The sequence below is a fragment of the Carlito syrichta genome, unplaced genomic scaffold, assembly GCF_000164805.1.
Source record: "Carlito syrichta isolate Samal-C Ts95f unplaced genomic scaffold, Tarsius_syrichta-2.0.1 Scaffold94740, whole genome shotgun sequence".
Taxonomy (NCBI): domain Eukaryota; kingdom Metazoa; phylum Chordata; class Mammalia; order Primates; family Tarsiidae; genus Carlito; species Carlito syrichta.
In genome coordinates this window covers 281,261-292,135 of record NW_007038836.1, presented here as the reverse complement: position 1 = coordinate 292,135, position 10,875 = coordinate 281,261, and the positions used below count along the sequence as shown (strand labels likewise).

At 42.5% G+C, this 10,875-nt stretch overlaps 1 protein-coding gene across 1 annotated transcript in view; it reads right to left on the bottom strand.

Moving 5' to 3' along the window:
- SAMD8 (sterile alpha motif domain containing 8) overlaps nt 1-10,621 on the bottom strand; it is a 46,766-nt gene extending 36,145 nt beyond the window's left edge. The window contains exon 1 of the mRNA XM_008061539.2: nt 10,536-10,621. The gene's annotated coding sequence lies outside the window, so the exon portion shown is untranslated. The remainder of the gene's footprint in view (nt 1-10,535) is intronic.
- Between the last annotated feature and the right edge of the window lie 254 nt (nt 10,622-10,875).

Here is a 10,875-nt window from a genome sequence, read left to right as displayed (position 1 = left end):
TGATCTTTTTTTTTTTTGAGTTGGGAATCTCACTCTGTCGCCCAGACTGGAGTGCAGTGGCCGCTCCCGGCCACCGCAGCCTCAACCTGCTGGGCTCCGGCGATCCTTCCGCCTCAGCCTTCCAAATAGCTGGAACTACAGGCGCGCGCTACCACGCCCGGCTAATTTTTGATTTATTGTAGAGATGAGGTCTCGCCAAGTTGTGCAAGCGGGTCTCGAACCCGTGGGCTCAGGCAATCCACTCACGTCAGCCTCCAAAAGGCGTGGGATTACAGGCTGAGCCACCGAGCTCGGCAGAAATAGTATGTTCTTAAACACAATATTTCCATGCTGCCTCCTAATACCAATTTTCTGACTGTGGCAAAAGTAGCATTCCTCTGACAGGCCAATTCAAATCTCATACTAGAAGTCCAGATCAGACCAGTTTCTCTTTCTTGCAACTGAAACCTAACTACTATACCACAGTACAGGTCATTCAGTCCTTGAGTTGTTATCTTTCAGAGCAAGTGAAATAGCCAAAGTTAAAAGCTTTAAGCTCTCTATTAAGGTCCACATTCTGGTTCAATTCTAAGAAAGGCAATGTAAGTTTGTGTTTTTTTTCTCTCCCTTAATTTCCTGGGAAACTAGACAGGACATCATTTTCAGCTCTCTTCTCATTAAATATATATGTACTTTTGCATTCTTTGGGATGAATGACATGTTTTATTTCAATAAGCTGTACAACTACTTTTTCTCAACCAAGCACTTAGTATCAATGGAAAATGGTAAAATGTCCCATTAATAATTTAAACAGGCTGGGCACAATGGCTCATGCCTGTAATCCCAGCACTTTGGGAGGCCGAGGTGGGAGGATAGCTTGAGCCCAGGAGTTCGAAACCAGGCTGGGCAACACAGCAAAACCTCGTCTCCACAAAAAATCAAAAAATTAGCTGGGTGTTGTGGTACACATCTGTAGTTCCAGATACTCCAGAGGTTGTGGCAGAAGGATCGCCTGAGCCCAGGAGGTAGAAGCTGCAATGAGCAAAGATGATGCCACTGAACTCTATCTAGCCTAGGTGACAGAGTGAGATCCTGACTCAAAAAAAAAAAAATCAGAATTTAAACATTTTGCCATATTTGCTTTACACATGTTTAGATTATTTTATGTCACCTAGAGAGTTAACACTGATGATGAAATTAAACTCCAAGAATTTAGACAACTAATTCAGTGCTCTTTCTACCACTTCATGCTGCTTTCCCTTGGAACTAGAGAACAGATGAAAAATAAAGCTACTAAATCCTATCAGAGATTTATAGATTTACCACAGATTTATTTTTAGTATTGTTACCATATTTTGAAGACACTGTGGAACCATTTAGGATGAAGACATTATAACTTTCATGATAAATACTTCAGTATGCACCGTCTAATAATAACGTCCTGTATAAGTACAATACCCATTACCACACCTAAGAAAATTGACCATAATATCACCTCTAATTGTTCCCAAAGTGTCTTTTTTTTTTTTTTTTTTGAGTTGGAGTCTCACTCTGTCGCCCAGACTGGAGTGCAGCGGCCGCTCCCGGCCACCGCAGCCTCGACCTGCTGGGCTCCAGCGATCCTTCTGCCTCAGCCTTCCGAGTAGCTGGAACTACAGGCGAGCGCTACCACGTCCGGCTAATTTTTGATTTATTGTAGAGATGAGGTCTCATCAAGCTGCCCAGGCGGGTCTCGAACCCGCGGGCTCAGGCAATCCACTCACCTCGGCTTCCCAAAGCCAAAATGTCTTTTATATTTGTTTTTTCTCCCAAATCAGGATTCAATTTAGGTTCATGCATTACCCTTGGTCATCACATCTCTTCAGGTCCAGAAAGAGCTCCAGCTGTTTTTGGGAATGGGGAGGGGGGTTGAGTTCAGAGCAGTTCTTTATAGAATAACCCACATTCTGGATTTATCTAGTTGTTTATTTCCTCTACTTGTAACCACTGTACTATGATGCCAGGTGTTAATAAAAAATTAGCTGGACATGGTAGCATGCACCTGTAGTTCCAGCTACTTGAAAGGCTGAGGCAGAGGGATCATCTGAGCCCAGCAGGTTCATGCTGGGGTGGTCATGAGCATGCCACTACATTCCAGCCTGGGCAACAGAGTGAGACTGACTCAAAAAAAAAAAAGATCACAGCAAAACAACACAAATCTCCAATAGTAAGATTCATGTAACTATTCAAATGCCTTTGGGGGTTTTTCTCAAAATATTAATGGCTTTCATTTAAACTTTGCCTAATATAAACCTAAGGCTGTGTAAAGAAACCATTTTCTACAATCCCACAGACTATATAATTTCATTTTACTACACAGATAACAAACTCAGATCTGAAGATGTCAAATGAAACTAGCTAATCATTTTAATTTTAAACAAGTCCAAAAGAAGAGACAATGGATATCTTTAGAATTAGAAGTACACTGGTAACAAGATCAAGGTGATTTTTAAGGTGATTTACAATATAGAAGGAAGCATGGAAGAAAGTAAGGTTTCTATATTTCATAATAATGAAGTGTCAATTTTTGTTAAAAGGCTCTTTTATAGAAGAATACGTTTTCCTCAACGTCTGTCTGAAATTTATGCTATTTAGGTACTAAAACCAGATATATACATGTTCTAATCATACAACACAAACAGTTGGCTGAGTGTAGTGGCTCAAGCCTGCAATCCCAGCACTTTGGGAAGCTGAGGCAAGAGGATTGCCTGAGTCTGCGGGTTCGAAACCAGATTGGGTAACATGGTGAGACCTCGTCTCTACAATAAATGAAAAAATTAACTGGTCATGGTGGTATGCACCTGTAGTCCCAGCTACTTGGAAGGCTGAGACAGAAGGATCGCCTGAGACCAGCAGGTTGAGGCTGCAATGGCCATGAGCATGCCATTGCACTCCACCCTGGGCGACAGAGTGAGACTAGGACTCCAAAAAAAGAAAAAAAGAGCCAATCTTTCCATCTCAGACTTGTAACCATTCATTTCTCTTAACTCTGTAACCACCACCAGGTCACCTGTCCAGTATCATTGTATAACACTTAATCAATAACCCTCTAGTGCTAGACACAGTGGCTCATGCCTGTTATCCCAGAGCTTTGAGAAACTGAGGTGGGAAGACTGCTTGAGGTCAGGAGTTTGACCATGCAATGAGTTATGACCATGCCACTGCACTCCAGCATGGGTAACAGAGTGAGAGCTTGTCTCTAAAAAAATAAAACAAAATAACACTCTTTTCTCCTATCTCATGATAACCACAAACCCATCTTTGTGATAATCCCTTGTTTTCCTTTATAGCTTTATACTTAAGCACATATCCATAAACAATATAGTTTAGCTTTCCCTGTTTTTGTATTACTAAAAAATCTGAACCAGACCAATTTCAGAGGGCTGTTAAATTGATAAAACAGATTTAGGATTCAAAATGATATGGGAAATGTTAAATAGTTATTTAAATTTGTCCATAAAGACAAATAGGGTATATCACTTGGGAAGAGTTAACTACACAAAATGAGAAAGAAATCAACCAGAACAAATAGTTTGTTATTGCATCCTTCAAAGGAAGTACAGTAGACAAAAGTACATACTGTTCCTTGGTGTGAAATAGTTAATCCTTTCTGATATAAAAAGTCCCAAGAGGATCTGTTTATTTAACTCTTCTATGTTGAGAACCATCAGCTATCCAATCAATACCTAGTTAAAATACTAGAAAGCAGGCAGGAGTGCAGGCAGAAGATACTTGATGTCAGCAGTGTTGTTACTTAAAAGGCTGTGTACCCTAACTTAACCCAAGTTCTGAATTGTGTTCAGAACTCCTGAATCATTTTCAGGAAGTAGCAATTAGGTAATAGTTAAATTAGCTATTGGCATTTACAATGTGTGTGGAACTGTTCCAAGTGTTTTACTTATATGTCCAAATAATCCTCACAACTACATAAAGTAGGTACTGCGAAATTCCTCAGATCACAGATTAGACAACTGATATAGACGGGTTAGGTAACTTGCCCAAAATAAACTTATATTAGGAAGGAGTACAGATAACTTTACAACCCAGGCAATCTCTCTCTTTTATCTGTTTTTGAGTCGGGGTCTCACTTGGTTACCCAGGCTGGAGTTCAGTGGTACAATTATCACGGCCCACTGCCGCCTTGACCTCCTGGGCTCAGGCAATCCTTCTGTCTCAGCCTCCCAAGAAGATGGGACTACAGGAGCACACCACCACATCTAGCTGATTTTGTTATTTTTTGTAGAGACGAGGTCTTGCTATGTTGCCCAGGCTAGTCTTGAATGCCTAAGGCTCAAGAGATCCTCCTGCCTCGGCCTTCCAAAGTGCTAGGATTACAGGCATGAGCCACCATGTCCAGCCCAGGCAATCTCATTTTATTTTATTTTATTTTTGAGTTGGAGTCTCACTCTGTTGCCCAGACTGGAGTGCAATGGCACACTCCCAGTCACCGCAGCCTCAACCTGCTGGGCTCCAATGATCCTTCCACCTCAGCCAGAACTACAGGTGCACGCTAACACGCCTGGCTAGTTTTTGATTTATTGTAGAGACGAGGTCTCACCAAGTTGCCCGGCTGGGTCTCGAACCCACGGGCTCAGGCAGTCCACTCGCCTTGGCCTCCCAAGGTGCTGGGATTACAGGCTGAGCCACTGAGCCCGTCCAGGCAATCTCATTTTAAAGTTCACGTTCCACCAAGCCCGGCCAGGCAATCTCATTTTAAAGTTCACGTTCTGCCGAACTCAGTGGCTCAGCCTGTAATCCCAGCACCTTTTTGGCATGACTGCTGTTCCTTATTTTCTTTGCCACCTTACAAGTGAGGACCTGAGAGAGCCATGAAAACCTTTAATTGTCAAGTTAAGAACATTCTACAGATAATAGGATTCACTGTAGATTTCCGAACAAGAGGATGACACGATCAGTGTTCTTTAGAAAGAATAATTGTCACAAGAGTGTAAAACAGATTGTGAGGACTGAAACTAGAATGGAATGAAATGACAAATTGAATGACAAACAGTTTCTAAAAAGTAGAAGCACATAGCCGGGCTTGGTGGCTCAGCCTATAATCCTGCGCCTTGGGAGGCCGAGGTGAGTGAATTGCCTGAGCCCGCGGTTTCAAGACCCACCTAGGCAACTTGGTGAGACCTCATCTCTGCAATAAATCAAAAATTAGCCAGGCGTGGTAGTGCGTGCCTGTAATTCCGGCTACTCGGAAGGCTGAGGCAGAAGGACAGCCAGAGTCCAGCAGGTCGAGGCTGCAGTAGTTGGGAGAGGCCACTGCACTCCAGTCTGGGCGACAGAGCGAGACTCCAACCCCCCCGCAAAAAAGTAGAAGCACAGAAGAAGGGAGAGTTATTCTTTACTATGCATATCCTTTTGCACTCTTTATTATTATTTTTTTAAGAGACGGGGTCTTGCTCTGTCACTCAGGCTGGAGGCACTCAAGCTGGAGGACAGTAGTGTAATCACAGCACACTGTAGCCTTAAACTCCTGGGCTCAAGTTAGCCTCCTGCCACAGCCTTCGGAGTAACTGGGACTACAGGTATGTGCCGCCACACCCAGCTATTTTAAAAAAATCTTTTGCCCAGGCTGGGCTCAAACTCTGGGCTCAAGTTATCCTCCCACCTCAGCCTCCCAAGCAGCTGGTACTATAGGTATGTAACACCATGTCCAGTGATACTTTACATTTTTCTGACATTTATATCCAGAAAGATAGAAAACTTTTAGAAAATAACCACTCTATTTCAGCCAAACACCATAGAAAAAAAAAAAAAACTGGCCCCATTTCCACCCCTACCACAGCAGGAAAAGTCAAGTGGAGAGTGTAAGTTTTTTAACCCCGCCAGACCATATCTCCCGCCCACAACAGGATGGTATCAGAGAAGGCCAAGTAGGGAGCTGGGACTGTCACCACTGCCTAGCAGTTACAAGTCTTCCCCAATCTCCTAACAGGGTGTCAGAGAAGACCATATGCAGAACGTGGACTTCTAACCTACACAGCATGTATGAGGAAGCCCCCCTTTCTTTGTTGAGGTGCTGCCATAGGAAGCTTGGTGGAGGGTCAGGACCAGCATCACTGCTCAGTGGTAACAAGGTCATCCACAAACCTCATCTCTTCAACTCCTCCCCTCCCCACAGTAGAGAGAGAGCAAGACCGAGATGCCAGTAGAAAACCTGAACCTCCACATAGCACCATGAAGACGGCACCTACAGAAAAACTGTAATAGGAGGGACCAATATCCCTCATGAATATAAAAGCAAAAATCCTTAACAAAATTACCAAACAGAACTTAGCAATAAGTAAACAAATGATGCATCATGACCAAATAGGGTTTATTTCAGGGAAGCAAGACTGATTCGACATTTGAAAGTCAAACAGTTGTACTCCTGGGCATTTATTCCAGAGAAACAACTTATGTCTACACAAAAATCTATACACAAATGCTCATAGTGGTATTACTCGTAAGAGCTGAAACACGTAAAAAACCAAAATATCTTACAATGTGTGAATAAACCATGGTATACCAATACCATGCAATACTACTCAGCAATAAACACGAATAAACTATTATATGTACAATAATGTGGATGGGTTTCAAAGGCATTTGTTGAGTGAAAAAAAGTCAATTTCAAAAGGTCACACACTGGATGACCCATTTGTGTAACATTCTCAAACTGACAAAATTATACAAATGGAAAACATAGATTAGTGGTTGCCAGGGGTTACAGATGGTATGTGTCAGGGACTGGAGATAACTATAAAGGAGTAGCAAGTGAGATCTTTGTAGTTATGGAATAGTTCTGTATGCTGATAAGGGCAATGGTTACAAAGACAAAATTACACAGAACTTCACATACATATTGAAGCAACGTCAATTCTCTAATTTTGATATGATACTATACTATAATAATGTAAGATGAAACTGAGTGAGAAGTACATGGAATCTTTCTGTATTATCTTTGCAACTTCCTGTGAATCTCCGATTATTTAAAAACAAACAGCTCAGTCTATAATCCCAGCACTTTGGAAGACCCAGGCGAATGGATTGCCTGAGTCAGCGGGTTCATGACCAGCCCGGGGAACTTGGCAAGACCTTGTCTCTACAATAAAATAACAAAAAAATTAGCCGGATGTGGTAGTGCGTGCTTACTGTTCTGGCTACTTGGAAGGCTGAGGCAGAAAGATCACCTGAGCCCAGTGGGTCGGCGCTGGGGTAGCCATGAGCTGCACTCTAGCCTGGGTGATGAAGTGAGACTCCAACTTGAAAAACAAACAAACAAATAAACAACTTTAAATTTTTTTAAGAGGCACAAAATGTCCTAAAAAATAGCACATGTGGCATATATGCATATTTTTTAAATAAATAAAGATCAATCTATTAATAGCTACTCCTTGGATGGGCTCTTTCACTCTCTACATTAAATATTTCTACTGTTTTGTTATGTCCCACTTCTGGGATGTAGAATTTAGGGCAGTACATTTTTTTTAAAAAATCGAATTGCCTCCTCAGTTATATCATCATTCTTTCAGCTACACTTCAGTTCTTGAACATTTTTTGATGCCCTGACCATGCACTCATAAGCTACTCACACAAAGTTGTCATCCATACCAAAGAACACAAATTTTTTCTGGCTCCAACTATTCTTTACACTTAATCTTTAGCCAAAAGGCTGAGAAGTGATACCAACTATTCTTTAAACTAAGACTTCCACTATCAGGTTGCACCTAACCCCCTATGCCACATGCAGAACTGTCTCAGCTCGATTAATAAGAATCTGACAGATTTATATCCATTTTGTATCCTTGGTTACAGCAAAAGGCTTTATACAACCAAAATTTGGTGAAGGGTTCCTGACCTGGCTGTATACCAGAGCACACAAGTAAAGAAGCCAAATATCTAAAATTCTAATTCTTACTCTAATTAGGCTGGCATTTTAACATATTGACTGGTAAGATCTTTCTTTTTAAATATGCTACATCCCCAAATTCAATCAACATAGTGGAAAAGTAAGAAACTGACTCAAGACTTCAAACCCATTATATAAACTATAAAAATGTTCCTCCTCTCCTTCTCTGTAAAAAGTAAAACATTCAGTCTGGGAGTAAAATGTAGTCCTCTTCTATAGCTTACATCCATTAAAAGAATTACAATAGCTCATACTGTATTTTTCCACCAAATGCCACAATCTTTCAAAAAAGCTCATAGGTAATTTAGCAGAATATGGAACTGTATTCATATCTCATATAAACTGATTTTCTTTATAACTAACTGGCTGTGAGAACTAACAGAGGGAAACAAAAATAAAACAACCATTATATATACTAATAATATTAATTGTACAACTCCATCTAACAGTTTCTCCCTTTAACTTTGCAATATTAACATGTAATTTTTTTTTTTTTTTTTTTTGAGTTTGAGTTTGAGTTTCACTCTGTCGCCCAGACTGGAGTGCAGTGGCCGCTCCCGGCCACCGCAGCCTCGACCTGCTGGGCTCCGGCGATCCTTCCACCTCAGCCTTCCGAGTAGCTGGAACTACAGGCGCGCGCTACCACACCTGGCTCATTTTTTGATTTATTGTAGAGATAAGGTCTCGCCAAGTTGCCCAGGCGGGTCTCGAACTCAGGCAATCCACTCACCTCAGCCTCCCAAGGCGCGGGATTACAGGCTGAGCCACCGAGCCCGGCTAAGATGTAATCTTAATAGTGAGTTCTTGTATTTCAGTTCAGCAAATTTTTACATGCCAGGGCTTTTATTCAATGCTAAGTAAGAACAAGGACTATAGAAGATCTCACTCTTCTAAGGGTAAACAAGAAATAAACAATAATACTATGTAAACTTCAACTAAAAATAATTTTTATTAAGTTAAATAAATGAAAATTAATCATTTGACAATCCTGGCTAACAGTAAAGCTAAGAATTCACCTCTCCTTTGAAGAAATAATTATTATTTCACAGAGCATTTGAAAGTATGTGATTTATACACATAGACTCATTTGAAAGCTTGTTGCCAATCAGATTATCATCTCATGAAGATCAAACAGTAGATAATTGTTTAGAATAGAAAATACTGGATTGAAAGTTTGTTTAGAAATGGTCAACAACTTTACAAGTCTATAATCAAATTAAAAGTTGTGAAAGAAAAACATATGAGAAATGTGGCTAAAGCCAAACAAAGGCTTTATGGAGCCATGTTATGATTTAACAACTACAAAGGGAAATTAATTTATTTCTACTAAAGTGAATGTAAATACTGCAATCATCATTTTTCTAGCATAATTATGTTTCAGTACTCTGTCTTCTGTTAAAAACATCTGTGTATCCACCTGTCCCAGTTATGTTGGCTGCCAACGACAAGCATCCTCTATCCTTAATTTTCTAGATCACTGTACTAAAAATATTATTCATACAATGTCTGCAAAATAGTATTTGAATATTGGTCCTGAAAAATCGGTCAAAAGTAGCCTTCAAATTTTCAAGAAGTAATTCCAAACCTGAAATATCAGTTAAAGGAAGGCCTGGTACACGCCTGCACTGTGATGATTTCACTTCTAGTCTTATGTGCCCCCTTAACCCAGAAACTTACAAAGACCATATTTTTACCGTGTGGCAAAAATGTGTCAACCGAAACTGTGGAAGTGGAACCAGTCTTCATTGAGCATCTGTAAAATCCGAGTACTCAAATCTTGTTTAATTTTTAAAATGTAAAGATAACGAACAAAACCTTCTTTTAGGATCTATTTGCAGAATCACTCCTCTCACAACCTTTTTCAAACCACTTCCTCTCCACTACTCCCCCCAGTTCTTTAGGCAAATCAGTGATTTACACCGCCTCTTGCCTCCCAGAGTCTTAAAAGGATCCACTGTGCAAAACGAGAAAGCCCCACAATCCAAGTGCATTGTCCTAGTGATCTGGGACGCTTTGAAAGCCACCTGTAAAAATGCCAAAGCCCAAAATTAGCTCCCTAAGGGATCCTTTTCTTTCCTGACCACGTTTCTCTTTTTTCAACGCCTCCCTCAGCCCTGTTCAAGCCAGACGACTCCCATCCACGAGCCCTCCCTCTTCGAGTCAAACCGAAATCCTGCCCTTCGTGACCACCAGCCCCACGCAGGTCAGACGGCTCGTGGTGCCCTCGCCGTGGGGTAGCGCCGCCCGGGTCCTGCTCCTCCGACCGTCACCCCCACGGCCGAAGCCCAGAGCATCCCCTCCTCCGGGTCCACTTTCCTGCGGACCCTGAGATCTTCTGCCCTCGCGACGCAGCTTTCAAAAGCCTCTGGCGTCTTCCCGTCTCCCACGCCCTCTCGCCCCCCAGCCTCTCCGTACCCCGCAGGCCCTCGGCTCAACACCCTCCATTTCCCCCAGATTCCATTCTAAAGCTGCTCTCCAGCCTCCCTCAACCGCCTCCCCGCGGCCCCTGCGCATCCCCGGGCCTCTGCAGCCCCGGCTCCATCCCAGACTCCCCACTCAGCCTTGGCCGTAGGCGCCCCCCAACTCCCCTCTCCTCGTCTCAGCTCCCGCTCACCTCCGCGGCCGGAGCCGGGCTCCCGGGACCCACGTCCGAGGGGGCGTCCGAGCCGCTGTCGGAGTCCGGGGCCCTTCCGGGCTCGCCGGAGTGAAGCGCCTCGAGCGGCGGGGGCGGCGCCCGGGGCGGGGAGCCGGAGTGGAGGCGGGGGCGGATGCTGAAAGAATCCCCAGTGTCATGTAGAACAGAAAATTGTGTCCATATGCCATACAAGTAGTTTTCTTTTTATTTTAAGTCCATAGGAAAACAAAAGTCTCAGTCTTCTTAAACTTGTGAGATGTGCAAGCATTTGCGGGTGGTACTTGCTATACATGTAATGCTAATTGTTAGCATTTGACCC